Genomic DNA, 24,900 nt, shown 5'->3' with positions numbered 1-24,900 from the left:
CTAATTTTGCACTGACGAATAGCCAGTTTTCTTTTAAGGCACCTTCCTTTTCCCTCCTGACATCTTCAAAAATCAATTTTGTATTATCTTTTGATTTTCAGTTCGCCCGACAGTGCTCATAGCTAAAAGTTTGACCTATTTTAGCTAGCTCATTCTCTTTGACTCTCCATATTACTATTTCAATTTCAATCTTTGCTGGGAAATCAGATGTATGAGAGAATTATTGAAAAAAAGTTCCCTTATTCACCATTTGTCAAAGTAGCGGGTGGACAGAAAATGGTTTATTTAGCTGGTATATAATATATGGCGTTATAAATGTTACTTCTTGGTTACAATTGTTATTAAAAATAAAACTAAAATATACAATATTAAGAAATGCACTTATTTTCAGTTTGTTAAAAAATCACTAATTGATTATCTTAAACATTTTACATTTTGCCAAAATGAGCAGTCTGAGAACAGGGCATGAGTCAAGTTCATATAAGGCAAATTAAATATATTTTATTTTTCGTGGTGGCAGCATTATAAGAAGTAGTTATGGGCGAAGCGCCTGAAAGATAAATGAAACACAATACTATACCTGCACAGTGGCAATATCTGAGAAGGCGAGTAGATTATAGGCGAGTACATAACAGTGCAATATAATGTAAACATCCGAAAATTTTGGAAACAAAAAACATTTTAACGTCAAAATTATGGAAATAACGTTTGTGAACAAACTTTAGGGATATTAAAATTTTTAAAATTTAGAGGAAGTAAGCATTATTTAAGGGTGGCAAAGATTGTAATATTTAGGGTGCTACTGGGCAAAAGAATTGCCCGCAGAGTTTGCAACCGGCAAAATGTATATTGCTGTCTGTGTAAGCATTTAAATTAAAATTACATCGAAGCACAACGATGATCGTCAGGATATTAGTCATCAAAGTTTATCAGTGATTGTCAAAGTCATTGGTGTCTTAGAGGTTGAGGGATGCCATTCAGTGTTTCCCAGGTGTGATGCGGTGCAGCAAACTGAGACCGAGTAGAACACAATTCTGCTCGGAAAGTCTATCGATCATTGGTGGCCTAGCGGTTGAGATACTTTAATAGCCAGTAAATAACCATTTGGCCATGCTGTAAATTTAGATAAATTCTTAAATTAAAATGAAAAAGAAACGCTGGAATACCCGTCAAGACTTTAGCTCATTACTGAACGGGTTGAGGATCACAGGAGGATAACTCAATACAGGTCGTCAGCGTAGAGCAGTGGTTCTATGTTTGAAGCAATAAATTTTAAAATATAATTAAACCAAAAGACACCGTACCCATCACAGCTGTTTCGAGCTGTTGCGAAGCATAGGATTTTCATTCGTCACCTGCTTACTGGTTGCTGATGGATTACAGTTACTAACGTGGGGAAATGCAATACATTTAAAAAAAATGTTAAAATTGAATGTAACCGAAAGCGAAAAGATAAAAGCCATTGGTCACTAACATCGAGGCCATTTAAGACCTAGACTCTGCTAAAAAAAATTACAATTTCTTGCAATCACTTTTCTAACAAAAACTTAAAACTTTTTTGGCAGATGGGATTACAAATTTTGACAAGTGTTATCACCACTACGACTGCTATTTGACTGATTGATCATTATACCTTATTTATATTTTTATCTACACTTGCAGTCTTCTTACACTGCACTTCAGAGAGGTAAATGTATATTCTAAAAGTTGTGTTTAATCTAAGAATATAATTCTATCAGTTATGAATGCTTTGATATGATCTCTATTAGAAAATGGTTTATTTTTTATTTTAATTGCATGAACAGTAACAAAATTTTCTTTTACTCTGTATTTTTGCTCTTAGTTTGTATATAAACATATTCCATTGTTTACTTAAATATTGAATCAACGGATTATTTATTTATTTTCCTGTTTCTAGAGCTAAAATTTTAGGACATTAAGAAAGTTTAGCAATGAAAAGTCGTTTAATATCGTACTCTTGCAATGCTGGTACACTTTGCTCCATTCTTCCAGTCAATACACGATTCTTCTGTTCAATCATTTTTTGTCCGTTTTTAAAAGGGCCTAAAATTGTTTTCATTGTTACTGAGCTCAAGATTATCATCAAAGACAAAACACACACTGCAAGTTTTTTACCAGTCCGGAACCATGATCATTTTGCTTTTCAATCCAATACGATTCATTATCATCATACAATAAATTATCCTAAATTCATATCTATGGCGTTATTGTTACTCAATTTTGCGTTAACTGACTAGCTGCGTTTCATGTACGCTTCAAGTACGCATTTTTATTGAAGTCCCATTACACGGCAAACAAGTGAAGGCTTTTTACTGTTAATTCACATTTTTCCTGTTTACTACTTTTTCTCCCTTCCATTAATTAAAAAATATAAAAATCAAACAAATATATACAATGGAATGTAAGGGTGTTTTTTTGGGGGAGAAGAGAGTGAATATTTAATTCAATTTTTCAGAAACTGAGGATATTGTACCACGTCGAAGGAAAAAAATCCCATTCAGTTTACTGAAAGAAAACAAGGAGACACAATTTAGTTAAGGCAAGCGTATATTTTCTTTAAAACTCTACCGATTTTGCGATTTACTGATTTAGGTCTCCTTTAATGACAATCAGTCTCAAAATCAATTAGTGCTATCTACACCAGTCTTGGTTTCGACGGTAGATCATTGTCAGATTCGAATTAAAAATGACTTATTCAGTGTTAAAAACCTTTTACATATAGCTAAGAAAATTATTCAGTTGTCTGATGGATGTGGAATATATTTAATATCGTTTTTATTGGTTTTCCCTTTGTCAATGGCGATACGGTACATCACCTTCAATTGGTAAAAATTTGAACTAAATATATTCTCTTTGAATAAAAAGGAAAAGAAAAAAAATGGCTTTCAAGATTCAGTTTCATATAAATCGCATTCCATAATACATATTTTTCGATTATTCATAATTTCTTATAATTTTCCTGTGATTTTTCTATAACTTTTATCAACGTTTAGATCACTCAGAGCTTACAACTGCTTCTATTTTCCTCTTCGCGTACATAATTTGTTCACCAAAATGCAACAAATTAGCTTTTTAAAATTCACTTTTAATTACATAAATACGTAAGTATTTTTTTCTTATATGACATAAATACTCGAGTTTTTCTCTTATAATATAAATACTCGAATTTTTTTTTTCAGTGAGAGATTCACTTTTCTTATAAAACGTGAGGCATTATAATGCATAGAACGTCTTATGGCCTGCATCAAAATATGTATCCCGTGAGGACAGCAGCTATATGAATAATAGTAAACACAAGAATATCTAGGCCTAGCTTTTCGTAGTACCACATACTGTATGCACGAACATAAAATTTCTAATGTACTTTTATTACGGATTTTATTGCCATAAACGTTTAATTAAAAGAAAAACTTTCTTGAATATTCAAACTAAGTATCTTCTGAGAATACATATATTTTGTTATACGAAAGCATTGTAACTTTTCTAACTGAGTTCTTTCATTCAACTGCAACAGAAAGAAACAATCAAGCGCTTTTCATTTCAGAACTTGTTGTCCGCAAAAATTTTGTTACGTTTCAAACATTTAAATTTTTACGATGACATTCAGAGTCAGCTTCGCAGCAGCTGGTTTAATGGATGTTCTGAATAATGGGTACTTTTAGAATATGCAAAACCGCAGCGATCTTCAGTGCAAAGTGAAGTTAAAAAAAATTGCAAAATGCGATTGGCAAAGAAATTGTGGTCTGCATGATAGTCTTCCTTTAAGAAATTCTCTTTTATTCAATGAAATTACTGAGTGGATATGAAATTGCTTTTCAGCACTCTGAGATTACATTAGAAAAATATTTTTTTAAATTTCAGTAAATCATGGAATATAACAAAATGCAATATTCAACTGTACCTAGGTATGCATTCGCTTTGAAATACGTGCAACTTAGTGTGCTCCCTATTAGAATACGAAAACGTTTGTTGGGTACACGATATTTGTTTAAAATATGACTCGAGTTTGATGAGTTTAGATTACGCATACTATACTTGTTTATCCCTTTCGATATTCTGAGACAATGCTATGATTACCCATAGGTGTCAGTATGCCTGCTGCTGTTATTCAGTAAACGACTTGGGCCATAACTCTAAATCTCAGTGTTTTTGCTTAAATATTCTGAAAATTCCTTAAAAATGAGTTTGAACAAAATTTATGCTAAAAGTCAAGTAACGAAGAAAATTGCTATCATCATCATGGAGGTGACAAAAGAGATTGATGAAGATTGCATGCAAATCTGGAACTTGGCTACTGCCAAGTACGATGGTGTCTACGATTGAGAAAAATAAAGAAGCTATTAAATAGGCTAACTTTTGTGATGGAGAGGAAGAACTGATTGCCGAAAACACAAATCAGAGATGTTAGATGATGTTGAAAAATTGTTTTTGAGCTGGATATCTTTAAAACATTTATATACACTATCATGTGCAGTGCTTCATTTACGCAATGTGCAAAATTCATCCGCTGCATTTGCATTTAATATCGTCATCATAATAACAGTAGGTAATATTTCTTAATGGAAAAGTTCATCTGGTATATGTCCAAGGATCTGAAACTGATTAATGACGTATACCGAGGTACCACTTCATTTACACACCACATCCTAACTTCAGTCATTTAAGTAGGCTGTATGGAGCAATTTAAAACTTGTTACATTAATATCATTTCCATATGAAAATATAATATATTAATGCTAACTAAAAGAAAAGTAATACTTTGATTTCGAAATCTCATTGTTACAATCTATAATTATATTGAATTGTCGTTGCTACCGAAAAGATAATTATTAATATATTTGAAGAACAGAATAAATTTTTTAAAAAATGAATGGTCGCAATTTTTGGCATCATTCAAGATTGGTTACCCCTTAATATGAGGCGTAAAATTTAAAGACAGCGTAAGAGCCAAATATACTGATAATATAAAAAAGCCAATCAAAAACAATACATTTTATACGCAATGTTTTAAAAAATGCACGACTATATACTTCCTGAATTGTTAGTCATTGACATATCAGGCATTGAATGTAGTGGGTTACAATTTATCGGCAGATGGATTTGGTTGGTTTGGGATTCTTGCGTATCCTTAGTTACCTTAAGTAGGTATAAAGTAAATAATTAACATATTCCGCCAAGCGTAATCTTGTGTTGTAAGTGATTAGAACTTTAACCTAGCAAATGGAGGATTCATCATTCGAATCCAGTGAGAACACAATTGATTTTATGTTTTCGGCTGTGGAAAACTGAATAGTCTTAAGAGAGTCTACATTGTTTTTCTTGATCTCCCAAATTAGAAATATATATGTATGACTAAGGCTTCAACAGTTGCGCAGTCGTGAAAGAGTTTTGAAACAAAATATAACAAACTAATGTGTAGCCATTATTAGTGTGTAAATTAATTATAATAGTTCAGTAAAATCTGTTCATACTTCCAATAATTATTCAAACGCAGCTTTAGTTTCTTGGTATTATCAGATGGTATTCTTGGTACCTCATTACCAGAACACAACTTTATTAGAAGCGTAGATGACCACAATAGTCTACTGAAGGTATTTAATACATTGACAGGAAAGGTGAATGATTTCAGCGAACAAAATACAGGGAATTAATTTTAAAAAATACTTTTGTTTCTTCCCGTTCCTTCCAGTGGAGTTGAGAGACATTAGAATTCTTTTAGGAATGTAGATGGAAGTAAATAATAATAATAATAATAATAAATAAAAATAATGAGTGCATTGGACTCAGTAAACTTCTTATCTTAAAGATCACTTGAGATATTACCTTCAGAAACAAAAATTTCTTAAAATAGTATTAAAACTATGAATTAATTAATACAACTTTCAGAAGCTTTTAATATGCTTTGTGATTCTTCTGTCAAAATAAAGAGTAGTTTCAAGAATTTTAATGAAAGTATGTGAAATCCCAGACTTTTTGCTCACGTCATAAACATAGCAATATGTGAGATTGAAAGCCTCAGTTTTCTGTTAAAATTAGATGTAGTTAATTGAGATTTTTCTTATTTTAATTAGCCTCTAATAAGAATTGTCTCGTATCCCTCTTTGGATATGACAGGAATGACATACAAGACGAAAAACTAAGAAACTTTAATCTGAAGCTGCTTAAAATGAAATGCTGATTAATATTTTGAGTATTTAATTTAAGGTTATTATTTTTAATTTAATTATTTTTAATTATTTTTAATTTGAGATTTCCTAATTTAGCCTCTTCTGCTTAGCATGTTTATTGACCTATTTATACAATTTTGACATTTCTGACGAAATATTTTCAAATGCTTTTGCAGTAAGAAAGCGCATTTTATTTTCCAAAAAGGAATTAATTTCGTATTCACAAGAGTTCGCTGTTTTAATTAAATATAATTTCTAAAATTTAGAAATGCTAATTCAAATATAGAAAGCTTCCGTTGCATAGCAAAGGACAGACGGATTATCAGAATGTTTAACATTGTCTGTTAAACATTCTGATCATCCGTCTATCACATAATTTAGTCATAAAAAATTTTACATAGAGACTGTATGGGCAATTCACATTTTAAAACCTGATGGCAAATTTGAAATCGCTATTTGTAAGTCGAAATGGAGTAAAGCTAAGGAGCATTTTGCATTTATTTTATCCGTTAAAATGATTTAAACATTTGAAGGCTTAAAAAAATCTATTAAGTCGCATAGTCGCATCAAATACAGATACTTAAATTAACCTTAAAAACAAGATTAATACGATAAAGTACAGTCCATATAGTAAGCACTAATAACATACAGAACGCTTTTACAATCCTGTAAAAATGAATGTACCTCTCACCAAAACAAAACAAAACAGAAAAAAAAAAAAAAAAAAAGAAAGAAAATCTGAAAGGACGCAATCTAACGTCGCACCAGATAGTTTTTTAAGTCTCTTTATGCTCTCATTGAGCATTAGGGATTACCAATGTGCTCTTAGACTCATTCCTTTTTCACGTATTTTTTTTCTTTTATCATTTTAGCTTTATTATTAAAAAGCATCTCTTTCTTCGCACTTACTCCTAATTCAGCAGCAAAATCACAAATTTTTTCAAAACAGCTTAGCAGCATATATTTATAATTCCTGATATAATGTTAAATATCGGCATACTTTTTTCGATTTTTGCAGTCTTTCCTCAGTCCATCATAGCAGTGTTCACCTTTAATACTAAATTGAATGAAAAAATTGTCTTTTATTACTAATTTTTTTATGTGTTTAAATTTATTTAATAAATATCACATTGCACTGTATAAAATTCAACAGCAAAATCTGAAAATACTTAAAAGTAGCACATGTTTAAAATTTCTGGTAAAGTGTTAGTTTTGTTTCATAGTAGTTATATTATTTACTTAAAAAATTATCCTCTCGCAGTTGCTTAAAATGTTATCACAAAAAATTTAAAACTATATAAGGATTTTAATAAGTCCAGCCAGAGTGATTTCATAAAAATGTTTGACATTTCTTTTTAGATATAACATTATTTTAATGTATTAATATTTAAATAAATCCTATCAAAAATTAGAAAAAAATCTCTTTAAAAACTGTGTTTATTGCTTTTAATGCTTAATTTGTTGTTCAGTAACCCAGATTAAATTTGGGAAACAAATAGCTTAGACTATATTGAATACAACAAGCTGGAACATGAAAATAAAAGTATTTTATTTCCGGCAGTGGCAATACATTACTTCAAAAAACCGAGTTTGTTGATTAAAATTGAAAGAAAGGTATCTTACAATTTGCCGAATGGCAACAGTCTGGCGCGTTGGAGATAAAAATGTTTATTTCGAACCTTGTTTACGGCTTCTCACTTTCAAATTGTTGAGTTTGTGAATAAAAAATCCATTAAGCTTATATAAAATGGGAAATAAATAAGAAACAAGTTAAAAATTGGGGCTTCGAGATACACATGTTCTAGTGGAGGCCTAGATGTATTATAAATTTGGTGGCTCTTGAAATGTGGTCGTTTTTCCATAATGCAAGGAACATCCATGTATATATACAAATGCTTCATCGTTTACTTTTTACTTCCTTGTACGAAGTAAAGGAAGTATTGTAATAACGAAAAATTCCGGGTACCATATTTTAAAGAAAATATCCATTTTGACCGCTATTGAAAGCAGTTTAACGATGTTTTTGCATGATATCTGTACCTAAGGACAGAATAAAGGACTTTTTTTATCCAAACGAATTATAAAACTAATTTAAAATGGATTCAGAAGAGACTTTATCCTGCCGTCTGTACATACGTACGAACATATATATTTCGCATAACTCAAAAGCGAATATCCTCAGAACGTTGAAATTTTGTATCTGGGAACATGTAGATGTGCACCTTCCGTTTTGGTTGCAATCGCCGTACCCTGTATATATATATATATATATATATACAGGGTGTCCCGTAAATGTTGCGACAAATTTCTGGGGAAAATGAGGGCACATCATAAGGATCAAGAATTGAATAGGAACCAATGCCCGGAAATGTCAGGAGGAAGTGGTATCAGAGGTAGAAGATGGGAAAGAAAACAAGAGAGGGACTAATTTGAAACATTTATTGGACATGAATACAAATGGTGTACGACAGCTTGAATGTTACAACAGATGCTCGAAGTTTGCACTATCAGATGACAAACATGACTGGCACCGACGGAACATTGATTGCCGGTCATGTTCAAACACACCGAGATTTTCTTTTATTGTAACAGCTGCGCAGGCGAGTCTTGCCACGAGATCCATTTCAGACACAACAGGATCGTGACACAGGACACTTTTGATGGCTTTCCACAAAAAGATATCAAGTTTAGATAAATCCAGTGAGCGTGGGGGGCAGGGAATTGGTCCACCACGCACAATCCATCGATGCGGGAATGATCTGTTCAAATGGCTACGAACATCCAGTCCAAAATGAGCAGGCGCCCACACATTAACTTTGAAGCATTGTTGTGCTGCGTTGTGCCGTACACCGTGGAGGTTTTCTTGACCCTACAAATGCTGATTGTGGTGATTGACTACACCATCCCTATTGAATATGGTCTCATCCGAGATAAAGACATAAGCTGGGAAGTTAACATCACAGGCACTTTCTTGTAGAAACGATTGAGCGAAACGCACACGTTCAGGGTGGTCATCCGGGAGCAGTAACTGAACCCTTTGGAGACGAATGGCGTGGAAGGACTCGGCGTTCAAGTCACGCTGGACACTGGTACGAGACATACTTAAGTGAGAGGCAACGGCACGTATGCTGGTCCACCGATCCAACACACTTTCTTCCCTAATGACCGAGCGAGTTGATCGTGGCCTGCCCTCACTTGTCCAGCCAATACAATCTTAATTTTGCATTGGTATCTGTTCCATATATCGAATTTACAGTGTCGGAGGTCCTCAAGTAGGTCTGGAGTCATCATCAGCAGTACTGTTGCTCACTTTCATATAATGTGGATTTAAGCAATGGGAGCCCCATAATATTAAGGTTGATGTTGAAATGATTTCAGTGTTCTTAACAATGACAGAATAATACAAAAATTATGAACAGAATCATTTTGAGGTAAGTTGAAATGCACTGAGCAAGTAAATTCAGAGCATCCTAACCTACGCCCAGAGCCGTTATATGTCGAATCCAAACAAGTCAAAACTTGCCCATCGCTTTCATCCACGACCGGAATGAACAAACGTATTTTCGTGTAATGGAAATGCCAGTATGTTATGATATTATATAGTAAGGTAGCAAATAGTATTAAATTGCTATATAATTTTGTAATGAAGAGGAACTAATGCAATAAACTCAGGATAATAATAATACATAAAAGTATGATGCATAATTTTATGTTGTATTTTTATTCAGAGTGCGATGTTTCTTTCATATATATATATATATATCTGTGTGTGTGTGTGTGTATGTGTGCGTATGTATGTATATACGCTGGCTTCCCAAAATTTTAAATCACGAAAAAAGGGAATGTACAAAAATGAAACAGCAAAACTTTGGTGAACACTAAATTGCCCATAGGGGTAACAAATGTGCTTTATGCATGAAAGAAAACAAGCATTATGTACGAAGATGATGATACTTAATTTTCATAACTTATATGATTGCGTCACATTTCGGTCATTAACAAATTCATATTTAAAATTAAAACAAATAAATAAGCACTTATAATAATAAGGTATTTAACCATCTCGGATCTTCCCACAAACTTTACAGCGATTTCTCATGCTTTCGAAAAAGTGATCGGTGCCACTTTGGTAGACGGGTTGCACGGATTTTTGGCGATTTACATTGGCGCGGTTTTTACAATCGCCAGCCATCTTGAAAAACGCTGTTTTTACGTATACATCGCTATAAAATCATTGCGCCAACGTTTAATTGGATTAAAATATTACTTAATATCGACTTAAAAAATCATACCAACGTTTAAAACAATTAAAATATTACTTAAATTCAAATACTTTAAAATAAGTTTTATAGTATATAATTATTTATCATTAAAACATATGTGGCAATAAATATCTCAGCAATTTTTGAAAACAGTATATTAATTTTTTAATAAAAATTGAAGTATACAATTATAAACTAAAAGAAAAATATCTACTTACACTTCTTTTTTAGTATTTTACCTGTTGTATACAAGTACCACAAAAAAATTGGGATCATAATTTAGATATCAATGAAAAAAAATTTGCCGGTAAAAAAGGAAGAATGTCTAATACTTTTTTTTACCGTTACAGCGGTTATTTCTACCACCGTGACCCCAATGCTATATACGGCAGTCCTCAGGATCTGCTCTCTTTTAACGATCTTCATCTGTGATCCACATCTCTCGCACTTCATTGAAGAAGCAATTAGCGAGGTTTCCTCCAAAAATTTAAAATAAATTTCCTCTGACCCTTGTAACAATTTATAAATAAATCTTTGATTAGGAAAGCCAGGTTGGCCAAAATAAGGTCTCAAAGGACAATTTTTTGAATCCGATACCAATAATTCTTGGTAATTACCAATAGCAACATTCATCTTCGAAATGGACATATCCATTCGCTTTGAAATCTAAGGAATTCGAAGAGATGAATAATAAAATTTTAAAATGGCACCTTAATGCACAAATATTCAGTAATCAATCAGGGAGCTGATTACATCACGCATAGAATTAAAATTATTTAAATAATCATACATAATAAAATCATTTAAAAAATGCAAAACTAAATTACATTTTAATATTTAAGAGCCATAAATAATGTTTAAAACATTAGATCAAATATCTATAAGATATTAAAGCCAATTACTTTTAAAGTAAGGTGGCGTCATTGATTACATCATCCACAACATAAAATTATATAAAATATCATAATTTTATTTCAAATAAAAAAGCAAAATTAAATTGATTTTTAATATTTAGAACCCATAAATAATATTTAAAACACGGAATTAATGCATAATAAAACGCATCATTTTAAAAATAAAATGACAACAAAGTATCTGTTACCATAAATACCATAAGTCGTAGCGCTCGCCAAGAAAAAAATAGCCAAAATCCGTGCAACCGTCTACCAAAGTAGCACCAAGTGATTAACTATCACAGATACTTGCAAGGGTCATTCTTCCATTATAGCAGCTTCCAGTTGTCGGAGGAGGTAAAAATGGAGAAGCAGCACTTCCGAGGATATTTCAAGATCATATACGGTGGTCACTCCAAATGAGAAATGTCCTCACTTTCCAGATACTTGTTAAGGATGCTGAAATGGACCTTTTCATTCATAAGGAGAAAATCAGGACCAATTGGCTGGACTACAGTGGGATGTAGGATTTCATCAAAATACTGTCAGCCTCCACAGAGTCGTTTTTAAAGATGTCAGATGGGTTCGATATCCCATTTAAATTTCAGCCTACACGATGGTGCTCTCACCTTCGAGTGCGTTACGCTGGATGATATCCTGGACCTGATTCCGTGTGTCTCATTCTCTGCCGACCCTTATACGCTTTTCTGATTCCAGGGCAAATCTGGATTCGTCCACGAACAAAACATTGTGTCAGTTTGAGAGAGTCCAACTGAGATGTTGACGCGTTCATTTTAATTTTGCTTTCATGGAATGCATGATTAGTGAATTACAAATATTTGGTGATCAACTATACAGTCTCTTTACATGAAGCATTCGATGCACAGTGCTGGTAGGTATTCCCTTACCAAGTGAGGCTGCAACCATGGATATTATACTTTTGGATGTCACTCTACGATTCTCTCAGGCTGCTTTAGTAATATACCGATCGTCAGAAGCGGAGATAGCCCTTGATCAGCCGGACAATTTTTCTTCGGATAACTGTTCGACTTCTTTGGAATTGTTTTCACATTCGAGAAATTACCGAATGATCAACGCCAAAGAAAAGAGCAATATTTTTGATTGACTGCTCTGCTTCAATGGATTCAACATCATGCAAGTGTTTCACTATCTGCCATGCCTCATCTTTCAGCCATAGGAGCACGTGAATCATCAAAATTTATCGTACGAAAGTTATAAATACTTTGAATCAGCATTTAAAAGAACAACTTCAAACCATTCAGAATGCCAGTATCTTCAAAGACTGCCTAGTTAGCATACGTTCCAAAAATCAGTCGTGATTGGCTGTAACACACTATATTTGCATGCTGCCATCTGTCTCCTCCACGATTTTCATTGCAGTTTGAAAACTTCAGATTGCAGCCTATACAGTTAGAGGATAGTTAACTATTAAAGTTCCCAAAGTTAAAAAATCTATAAAATTAAAAAATATAAAAAATAATATTAAAAAGTAACTTGCATCTGTTCTTGGTAAGAAGACTTCAATTGAATTCCCTAAACTACTTCAGGTAAACATTCCGATAGCTCAATTAATTTGTAGAGTTGCGCGCCTCCAACCTGCACGCAACCAAGAGGTGACTGTTGAAACTGGAAAATAGACAGAGTCTTGCTAAGGGTTTAAGTCCCTTTTTATTCAACTTAAGAAATTACAACTGCGTGCTCTTGACGCTTACAAACTACGCCGACCCGGCGGTAAAATAAAAATAAGAACCTGAAAAGAAATAATAACAAGGCTCTAACTACGAGGCTCTCTAAACGTAACTAACTTCACCGCGTTTTACAATACCGCTGCTAATTCAGCAAACTTTGAATATCACGTTGAACGATTAACAATTCTCCGAGGCAAGCACACAGGCCGAAACGCGGGGTTCTTCAATTTCTGGCTAACTACCTCCGCGCTCGTGAAGTAAGAACAGCACACCTCGAACTCGTTTCCATCCTATTTAACTCAGAATACTTCCGCTGATAATTTGAATCCTTGCGCGTTCTACTAAAATTTACATACTCTGGCATTGGCAGTTCCAGGGGAAAGTAAGGCTTGACAGGAAAGATAGTTTAAACTTAAAATAAATGTTAGTTAAAATAAATATAAACCCTACAAATTTCAGAATTTGTTAGTTAGAAATGAAAAGGATAAAATATAAAAATCTCGCATTTAAAATGATTTGTTTAAAAACGCGAAAGCTGTAACATAGGAAAAATGTTACGATATTATTTCATTGAAAATTAATATCACGTGGATACTTGTGCATTTAAGTTATGTAGAAATTATTTAGTTATTCAAAACATAGCTGTGAGTTTATTTCTTGTGACACCTGATCTTGAAGCTTGCAACGAATATTTCCCTTAAGCGACAATATTGCTAATTCTGCTATGAATTAAAATTTGATACTAAGTTTCCTACTCACTTAATGTTATTGTAATATTACTGTTATTTAATTGCTTACTGGAAAGAATAATAATTCTCAATTCTACAATGCATGATAAAAAATAATAAATTTCAAGAGCATATTGGTGCATAATTAGTAGTTCACCAAATGATAAACATTGTATAGCAAACATATTAACTCAGAATCGTCAGCCTACACCAAATGATAAACATAATATAACTAACAAATTATCTCAGAATCGCCAGCCTATCTTATAACTAACAAATTATCTCAGTATCGTCAGCCTATCGTAGAAGATGGCAATAAAAAAACTTGCATTTTCTCTCTCCTTTTTGCATACCTTCGTGGTGTAACGGTAGCCCACTCGATGTAATTTCGAGAGTTCCAGGTTTGAGTCCCGGCGAAGGCATTGCGCATTTTTCACATCTCTCCTGCTTAAAGTAACCTAATGTCTCTACATATGAAATCTTTATTACCTATCTAATTATGCGCAGAAAATTCTAGGACTTTATTTCTGAATGAGATAATGTATCACAAATGAAATTAACAGAACTTTGGAAATGCTGTCTTTTTGAAAACATTTCGGTCACTAAATGGGATTTTTTTTATTAACCAATGCATAAATGTAAAATGTTAATAGAATAATTACATCCATATTTAGAAAGTATACGTTTACAAACAGTTGCATCGTTTACAACGTCTTCAGAAGTGTATATTTGTATGTGAAATGTATATGCTGGTACATTAATACTACGAGCTCTAAGAGAAATTTTCTGAAATCTATATAAAACTAAGAGCAGTTAATACAAAATTCAGAATTTGCTTCAGGAAAGCCAGAGGAGAGTAATTTAATTTTCATTTAATTATAATTATGCATTAATACTGAATTTCAAACTATATACTGAATATTCAAGAAATTCAGAGAATGCGAAAACTAATATATAACCTCTCTATAAAATACCTGCGCCTTTAAATAATTCGAACTTAATTTATTATCAGATGTAGCAAATCGAAAATAATATTTCTAGAAAAGAAACTTCTATGAGAAGATCGACATATTTTGCATGTTGTAATAAAGATGAGGTAGCTCAAGCAGATAGCAATTTAGTTTTCAAGACTTCGCTAGAGGAAAAATTCTACTAAAAGTTTTTTTTATAAAGTTCTTATGCACCATAATTCACTATTCGTGAACATTTTTCTTTTTATTATAAATTTTAAGAATAACAGGCAGCCATTATACCTTCACTTTGGGAGTTTAAGTGTAAAGCTGTGCTATTTTTCCGAAACTCTGAATGAATAATTTAGACTTTTGAAACTGGTGCAAAGCACTTGTTTAAAAAGATAAATGAATGCTACTCTTAGGAACGTCAAAAGTTACTTTCATAAAAACTGAAATAGTATTTTTTGAATTTAAAGACGATATGAAGGACCATAAAGCAAGAGAATTTCGCTCGATATTTTTCATAATATTGCTTATAGAATCTGAATTTGTAGGAAAAAGAATTTCTTAGAAAAAAAACTACGTTCCTTAGTTTGGATGGCTCAGCAAGTATTCTTTAATCAATTTTATCCAGGCTTTGGATAGAAACAACAAACAGTCAGACATGCAGAAAAAGAACCTGATTGTGAATTTTATGAGAAAGAAAGAGGGAGAAGAAAGAAAAATATTATTATATTTTTTTAAACTTAAATTCCAATTTTTCTTTTAAAATTAGGAAGGAGATAATACTAGAGAAAACCCTTTACGGTTTAGAAGTTCCATTTAATGTAAGTAAGATCTAAAATATCAAAACATTTTCAAGCTTAAATTAAACAAATATTATATATAATCAGATTCAATTGATTTACATTATTTATCCCTTTGATTCTAAGACGTCCTTTTTTCTTATGTAAGCATTTATAAAATTGAATATAACAATAAATTGAAACACTTTGAGTTGTATTGAAGTGGACTAGACGTTTTTCGAAACCAACGTGGAACAAAATAAGTAATTAAATAAATGAATAATTAAAAAGTATTAAAAAAAATGACGATTTAATGTTTAATTTCAGGTAAGGATTCGGATTTTAACGATCGCTCTTTGAAGTTTAATATAATTAATCAGTAGAAATTATTAATAGATATGGTTTAGGTAGGAAAAACGATATTCTTAAGAACTAGATTTATTACTTTTAAACAGTTTAGTTTGTTAAATAATAACATACTGAATAAATACGAAATAATATCGTACTTTTTTCCGAATGCCAACAGATTCAAATGAAAAGAGAAACAAAGCAAAATCGTGCTTCGAGACAATTGTCCTTTAGGTCTAAAAAGCGTTAAGCTTAATTTTATTGTTTTAAACAATCAATACCTTTTTTTGCCATTTTTCATTTGTAAATGTGCTACACTGAATTCTCAAGTATATTTCACCGTTTAGAATATTTTCTATCTTCTGTGAAAATAGTCGCCTTGAAGAACATGAGAAACGGTAGTAATTCAGTACCAATGTTTGTTGGCTGCTGTTTAGTTTAGATTTTCAAAGTACAGAAACATTTCATTAGGCAAGGAGCCTGCATTCAGAAGCGCAGTCAAAACAGATGTAAAAAGGATTCAGTAGATCTTATATATACATATATTCACATCATTTCTTATCTATACATTACATTTAATAAATGTCTGAAAGCTAAGCTATTTTCCTCCAGCTTCAAAATGGGGCAGATTATTCTCTTTAATAAGAAAGACAAAATTCACTAAAGCCAAGTTCTCAGAAAGAGGCTGTCTGCAGGGCTTTTGCTTTAGCGCAGACTTCAAGAATCTGGCGTTCAATAAAATTAACCAATATAATTGGCCATCGCACACAAAATATATAGCCTTCGTCGGCGATGCTGCCATTGTTAATGATAGAACTCAATACGTGCTTGAGAATAATGTAAATAACACATTAAACACTTTTAACGAATTATGTAAGAAGTAAAAACTAATCACATTTCGTGAAAATTCGTAAGCAGCTCTCTTCAACAAAGCATCACAGAAAATTTCCAGATTCCCAAAATTCCATACAAAAAACAAAAAGATAAAAATCTATAAAACATCTCAGCATTATTACAGGTAACAAACTGAACTTTGTGGACTATCTCAATTAAGTGAAAAATAAAATCTGTACAATAGCAAAAATCTACGGATAATGCAAGTCATTGGATGCTGCATGAACTCAGAAATAGAGGCTAATTTATATCTCTCTCATCGAAAAAGTAGGTCTATCAGTACTTTTAAAACAAATTGCCTCATAATAGAAAAGAATTCGAAGTAAAATACTACTCAGTTCCCTCCCGTTCATGAACAGTTCCCACAGACCACTTTGACCTTGAATTCGGAAAGGAATGTGTGCTAGACGTACATCTCTACAACCAATCCACAGAAGAGGAAAATTTCCAACCAAATATAGGAAATTGTGTTTTACAAACAGAAGGAATTGCAATATTAGAAGTCATCAAATATAATATTCACCACAACTTTAGAGCTTCCCATCTATTTACAGATAACTTATGTGCCATGCACGCAACTGCTACTCCAATGAATTGATCTCCTATAATCCAGAAAATCTTCAACATTGCCTCTAACAAAACCAAACAGCATTTCATAATGGATCAAAGCCCATTTCGGCATCAAGTGCAAGGAAGAAGTGGATGCTCTATCAAACGAAGCAGTTTTAAGGGCATTGATGCAACAAAACTAACAGTTCCATGGTCAGGTTCCCACCTTAAGATGCAACTGAAATATACATTTCGAAAAGCCTGGCAAGAATAGTGAGATTATACCAAACAAGACAGATGTACGTACAACCTGTATAAAATAAAACCTCCACTCCAAACATCATAAGCAGACAAATAACATGGCCTTTACCTCATATATTTCTACAACTGGAATTTCTCCCTGTCATATCTATACATATGTTGGGAATGGCCGATACAAAGCATTACTTATTCTCATGTATAGCAACAAGTCTGCACCTGAGAAGACCAAGACTAGAACAAGATGTGAATCCGTACCTCAGATGCACAATAAATACTAGCCATATGAGTAAGTGCATAACCTAATTAATGGATATTCTGGCATCAAGGTATCAAGAACTGTGTAACGCAGAGTGATCACACCCAAATAACTATTCAAAGGAAAGCTTCCAATGATTATTGTTTTAATTTCTAGCTGAAAGAAATCACGCACTTCAAATCACGCTCATTCTCCATCCAAATGGATGGAGACCGGATGGAGCCCCAAAATACATCACCAAGTCAACAAAATAATATTATTAAATCATAACTCTTCTAAAATATCTCAACATTTATTAAAGTATATCTGAACAAACTGTAAAAGAATTCCATAGATTAACATGCGTAATTTACTGATTATAATCTCATTTTATCATAATTGCAATCCAAATGGGACATGCACGTGAATATGCATTAAAAAGGAACTAAGCGCTGGATTGCACCTCTAAGGAATGAAGGACATGTGTGATGAACATGTAATCATATGGAACGCAATTAAATGTTTCATTGCTTTAAACAAGTAAATATAGCACTTAAGCAACAGTGTAATATATTCCTGCGTAGCCATTGCGCGTATAATGTAAAATGTATTATTCAAGAAGCGGTATAAACTCCCCACCTGTCCAAGAATGTAATTACATTATTTGGCATTAGTTTAATACCAACCACTGTGCATATTAAATGTCTAATTCGAACATTAGTGTAATACTGTTGTAGCAACTGTGTGCAGGTAATGTATACTTCAAGCAACAGTATAAAGCTTTTGTAACCGTGGTGTGTATACACTGCACAAGTGAACAAAATGGATGAACTGTGTGTCAAGACCTGTCGAACGGTCATTAATGGAAGGCAAATTCAGAAATTACCTACCCATTTGTTAAAAAATGTCATTTAAATAGTAGTGTAATCTTATGGTAACTTTTGAGTGTAAATAATATGAATTAAGTATTAGTATAATCACACAGTAACTACCAAATGCATATCATGTATATGTGAACAAATTCTATGAATTTTTATCTATATAATCTATGTTCAAAATCATAAAATATACAATGACCTGTATGACCTATTTAATCTGATCACGTTTGTAAGCTTGTAATCGGAAATCATATAACAGCTACGTAACCACTGAATATAAATGCTGTACCATATACCTTTCAATAATACTATAGGTTCGGACATAAGACGGGACAACCGGTGACACCGCCAGCGGTTTCGATCGCTCCAGCCCAACACCTCCTAACAGTGTCTAGACAGCAGCAGCACGTCGGCAGCAGAAGCTTTTTTAATCTGGATAGCTAATGTAAGGGGCCTTTACCTACATACTCAGGGTAAATAATAGGTGGCCCCTGAATTTGTGCCTAACTTAAGTTTTGTATCTGCTTAAGCACTCAATCAACAATATTCATGATCATAGGGTTAGATTATTTTTCAGATTTTGGAAAACATAATACAGGGATTGATTTAAACTCGTTTTATAGTCATATGGTTAATGGCAATTTAGCACTAAATATAACATGATTAAATTTTTTAAAATGCACTTTTCGAAAGGAATATGTAATGGGAAATAAGCATAAATTTTAAAGCTACAGTGTCGCTATGAGATGTAAACTTCGAAAGCTATCTTATGGGGAAATTTATATTTGCAAATTCTATCTACATTTTTGGCTCTATACAACAAACAATGTTCGTGAATCGTTTCAGCAGATTTTCAGGAATAAAGCCAGAAGCTTCAAACTCTAATGAGTTATCTTATTGTAAACAGCGCAAACTCAAAGCAGTATAATTCTAATTTTTATTTATAATTTTTTAGCTCTTAAAGTATTAATATAAAAGCTGTTAAATGAGCAGAAAAAGCTGAAAGTCTTTCAGACAGAACTACGCTCATTCTACGGTTTACTGTCTGATAAAATAAGAAGATAGAATAAGTTTAAAAGCAATTTGCTTTCGAACTTATTAGATGAAATGTATGAAAGTAGCTAATATACAGTCATCATAGCATATGAGGTAATTGCTCAGTTTGTTCAGAATTCTGCTTATTTCTGGTCATAAAATGAGAAAACTTGCTCAGAATATAATTTAAATCATATAGAATAGAAACACATAATAAAATGAAATAAAGTATTTCTACTAAATTCCTTTTATATTTTAAACGTTTAGATTTGTAATAAAATTTCCTCTTTCGACTGAAGCTTGGAAGCTGTAAAATGCTCTGATTTTATGTGTTGAGTTGTTCTGATTCTTAGTTCAGAAAAGGTTTGCAGCTTAAAATTTATTTGTAGGAACGAAGCTATTTATTTCATAGCAAAGTTATTGAAGAATCAAATTTATTCAAGTTTTGAAAAGAATTGGTAGCTATATTACATGAAATGCAATATTAGATTGCATTATTAAACTTATTTTTTGTATTTCAAGAAATTCGACATTCCAGTTTTGCATGATCTTATAAAGGGTTTTCTTGATGCAACATTATTGCGATAGTCCTTCTGTCTATTTTCTTGCTTCGCTGAAAAATTAAACAAAATGTGCTTTAATAATTTGTACAGTAAGGTTTGAATTAACAGATAAATTTTTATTTGAAATTATCTTAAATTTATTTGGAATTATTTAAACTTTTTTAACATTTATCAGAGTTGTTAAAAAAAACTAATGAATTTATTACATTATTAAAATCAAATGTAATAAATTACATGAGAATTGGTGAAATCCAAGTATTTAGCAGATACAACAGTTGTTTTTTATGTGTTCATAGCGAAGTTTTTCAACAAGTTATACAAATCGTTACCTTAATTAATTCTTCAGCGAAAGATAGAAAAAGATGTAGCGAGTTTCAAAACTGGGAAACGAGACATGTAAATCGTGGAATCAGAAAAGTGGAGCATTCGTCAATCCTAGACTTAAAAGCCAAGCGTACCTTGGAATGACTCTGATGAAAGAAAAAATTGTGAGTAATATTTAATTTTTATTGGTAATAAGAAAGCTTAGAAGTCTGCACAGAGGACTCTCTTTATAGAAATGAAAGAACACATATCTGGATTTATATGCCCAAGATCAATCCAAAACATATATACATACTTGAACAAAAAGGATTCTTTATTATGTGTTAGTACCTAACTGTTAAAGTATTTCTCCAGCCTTCTTAGCATGTCTTCGTCATGTAATGGTCAACAAGCTCGGAGAATAATCGAGAGGTCCGAGGTTCGAGTCCCAGCGACGGCATTGCTCATTTTTCATTTCTCCTGCTTCTAAATAGCCTAATGTCTCTATAGAGACATTGTAACTTAGTTGTAGGTTAATATATTCACGCACATTATAGATTAAGGTAGGTTTAACACATTTTTCCTGCACCTGTATCTGCAGAGTTACTTAGAGTGCTCAAAGTATCAAAGATATGACATATATCTTTGATACTTTGACGGCCGGTTATAAAGCAAAACGGTGAGCTGTTTGCAGCTGCTTGAAATGTTGAGTGTACTCTCAGAGACTGCTGCACATGCCACTATAAATTCTTGGCGTCACCCTGATGGGATAATGGTTAGCGTGATTGACTGCCGTACTAGGTTCGAATCCTAAAAAGGCATGGTTGTTCGTGAGGCAGAGAGACATTCAAAATACACTTCGAAGCGAAATTCTCTCGAGGAGAGCCTCGGACCGCATCTGTAGTGTTCTTCATCGGAATTCCAACCGGGGCGGAGACTTGGTAGTTAGCATGGCCGGACGATACCTAATATGCTTACCATAGATGCACAGATGCCGGCCTTGCTTTAACTTGTATATCTACTTTCTTGACAAAGTATCTTCAGTAGAACCAATTTCTTACGCTACGTCCTTCATCAGTTCCATCTGGATTCATCATCTGGATACGTCATAAGTCACATATTACAATCACAAGAGTACCCACATATAAGGAACAAACATCATAATTGTAACTGTAATTCAATTCGACTTCGAAACTAGTACACAGATATTATCTGTTAAAGTGTATATGCATTTTTCTGACGGACTCTGCATTTCTTGCAAGCTGACTAGTTATCTTTATTTGCGTGCTGTCATAATCAATTTATAGGCTCCTAACTATAGGTTGGCTTAAAAATATTTTTAAGCTTACCAGTAATGGTATTTCCTGGAACTCCATACACTGGCTTGGTTTATCAGTGCTCGTCGCGACCATGAACACAGCACGTGTTCGCCATTCGGACGGATTTATTGATGGAATAGGGTGAATGGACATGAATCACACAGTAGTGATTTTTTCGTTTTAATTTTTCCCTATTTATTTTCACTGCGTTCAAACAGCACATATTTAAGGAGACAGAAAATTACTTTTAAGTAATTTAAGATAATATGCTGATCATAATTTGTAATTAACTATTTGATTACGTTATGTTTAATTTTGTGCATTTATATATTTAATTATACACTGGCAAAATATGATTGTTTCCAAACTTTAATTTTGCCATGTATATAATCTTGTGATAAAGTGTAATGGATAAGTATTATCGCATAATAATTGTTATTACAACTATTTAATTATTATATTTTACATAATTTCATTACAAGGAATTCTAATATAATGATTTTTATAATTGATTTAACTAATTTTGCAATAATAAATAATTATTATAATAATACAATAGTTAAAATTTTTTATATATCTTTTTTATGAACTAAGATATGCATATAAACTAGTATGCACTAAAAAAGGAATTTCTTTTCTTAGTAATTAGTTGCGATTATTTTAAGATAATAAATGATTATTATAGTTATTTAATAAATTATAATAAATAAATTTATATTTCTTTTTGATTTTGGGACTAATATATATATGCATAGTTATACATAGCTGAAGTCGGGGGTAAAGAACCAAACTGATTTTAAGAAAAAAGAACAAAAATAATTCTTGCATGAAAGATTATAATATTAGCAAATGTCACATTAAATCATTTTAGCCAAATCAGGGTAGATTTGGCTAAAAATACAGTTCCATTTTTTTAGCAATCTTATTGTTAAAATTTAGCAATGCAACATGTACTATTCAAGTAAAATTCATATTTCTATGAAAAATAATTTTTTAATTTTCAGCGTTGCACATCAATGCGAATCTTCGCGTTTATTTCTGCGAATGTGACATAAAGGATCGAAAAACAACTGACGACAGGATCATTTGATAACAAGGAGACTTTCCCTCCTTCAGTGGTAAATTCCCTCTTTCGAGAGAAGAGCGAAATCTCATGTGACCTCTTCACCCTTCTGTGTTTCATTAGTACGACAGCCAAGGTTGCGTTTGGCATATCGAACTATTTCATCCTATGATAATAGCTACTCTAGAAATATAACACAAACTAAATTCCTGTTGCCAGAGACGGAAACTTATGCTATTCCAGACGGTAGAGGTTTCGGACAATAGTGGACAGTAGTGGACCTGTAGTAGGTATGATCAGCCAAAATAGAAATTTTTCACAAGATTTAAATGACGCAGAAACTTCAAAATAGAAGTGCTCATTCATTGTAAGCGCTGCTTATTTCATAGCGTAGACATCCAATGAAAAAGTTAATTGAACGAAAACAAACAGTTTATTCATCATTTAGGTGATAAGACTTATAAAATAATGATTATAATGTTTAATAAAAATAAAGTGGTAACAGTAGACATAATTCTAAACGGACTTAAAAATCTATTAATTAATTAATTAATGACTTAGTTTAATTTATTAATGACTTCTGCGTCAGTTAGATGAGGCGAACGTTGTAAGAATCTTAAGTTTTACTAAAGTTTACTTTTATTTTAAAACTTTACTATCCTCTCTTATTTTCCACTTCCGGTTAGAATTAACGCGTTAACTCGTTTATGCAAATTATACTTGCTAACGCTTAAGTATTTAAGTTGTGGTTTTTTAAAAGAGCAGAGTTAGATGGGGAGAGAATGAGCCTTCTTACGACTACACTCCACGCGAGTTTCAATCAGTTGCTGTCTGCCTTTAAGGCCAGAGGTTTTAGTCCTCTTGAAAGCTAAAGACATATTGTAGTTTTCCGCATTGCGTACCACATGCGTAGTAATTTAAAAGGCCAGTCGTAGCGTTAGTCATTCGTATAAAGCACTCAAAGTTAACTCTTACTTTTAGTTAGTTAGTAGTCTTTATATTTTTACGTTTAGACAACAAGTGGTTGATCTTTGTATTCCGAAGTGCGGGAGCTCTTGTAATATCATGAAAAATAAAGGGTAATTTTAAACCCTTCTTATCTTGTCATCCTTGTTATACTCCATAGGACATACTTTGCAGTCAAACTCACTGTCTAATCAGGACACGTCATGTTTGCCAAGCAGATTAAAAGAAATACAAATCCTGATAACGTAATGTCCTATTTGTTTCAAATTTATCAAACAACACATAATTTCTTAATTTAAAAATTAATTAACAAGAAAACTCATTAGTTTATTATCACTATACATTTGAAAATAATCAGCTTGAAATTGAGATTTTGTACTATTAATGGAAAGCCAATTATATCGTTAACGAAAACTATAACCAGCTTTTCTGTATTGGAAAGTAGTTTACTTTTTAGTTCCTTATACTGAAAAGAACTGCATTCCAGTTATATTATTTTTGTTGACTAGAAATTTTTGTAACATTTATATGAGAAAAACTTAAATTTTACTGAAGTTGTAAATATCCGATGAATAACAATTCGTAAATTTGTAAATACATTCCTTGAGTATCCTTTAACAATGGAGCCTCTTTCTTTTTTTTTTTTTTTTTTCCAAAGACCTTAAGCCACCCTTTAATGTGATATTTTCGGTTTTTAGACTTGATTCTCGTTTGATGGCTTTGAGTCACACTTTGGTGTTTAATTATACTTAAAAATTTTCAATATGGAAAATATTACAGCCCCTTTTATAAATTTAATTTGTTTAATTTTTTTAACTATAAGATTTAGAAATTTAAATATGTAAAGTCTAGTTAAAGTTATGAGTTTTTTTCAAAAGAAAATTGCTATTATTTTTCAGTCAGGTTTATATTTAAATCATCCATCAAAATAAAACATAAACAAATGAAAAACTAATCAAAAAATAAAA

Source organism: Stegodyphus dumicola, chromosome 4 (assembly GCF_044657685.1).
Source record: "Stegodyphus dumicola isolate Sdum_Otavi_A_Nest chromosome 4, ASM4465768v1".
NCBI classification, from domain to species: Eukaryota; Metazoa; Arthropoda; class Arachnida; order Araneae; family Eresidae; genus Stegodyphus; species Stegodyphus dumicola.
Note: the sequence above shows the minus strand (reverse complement) of the source record.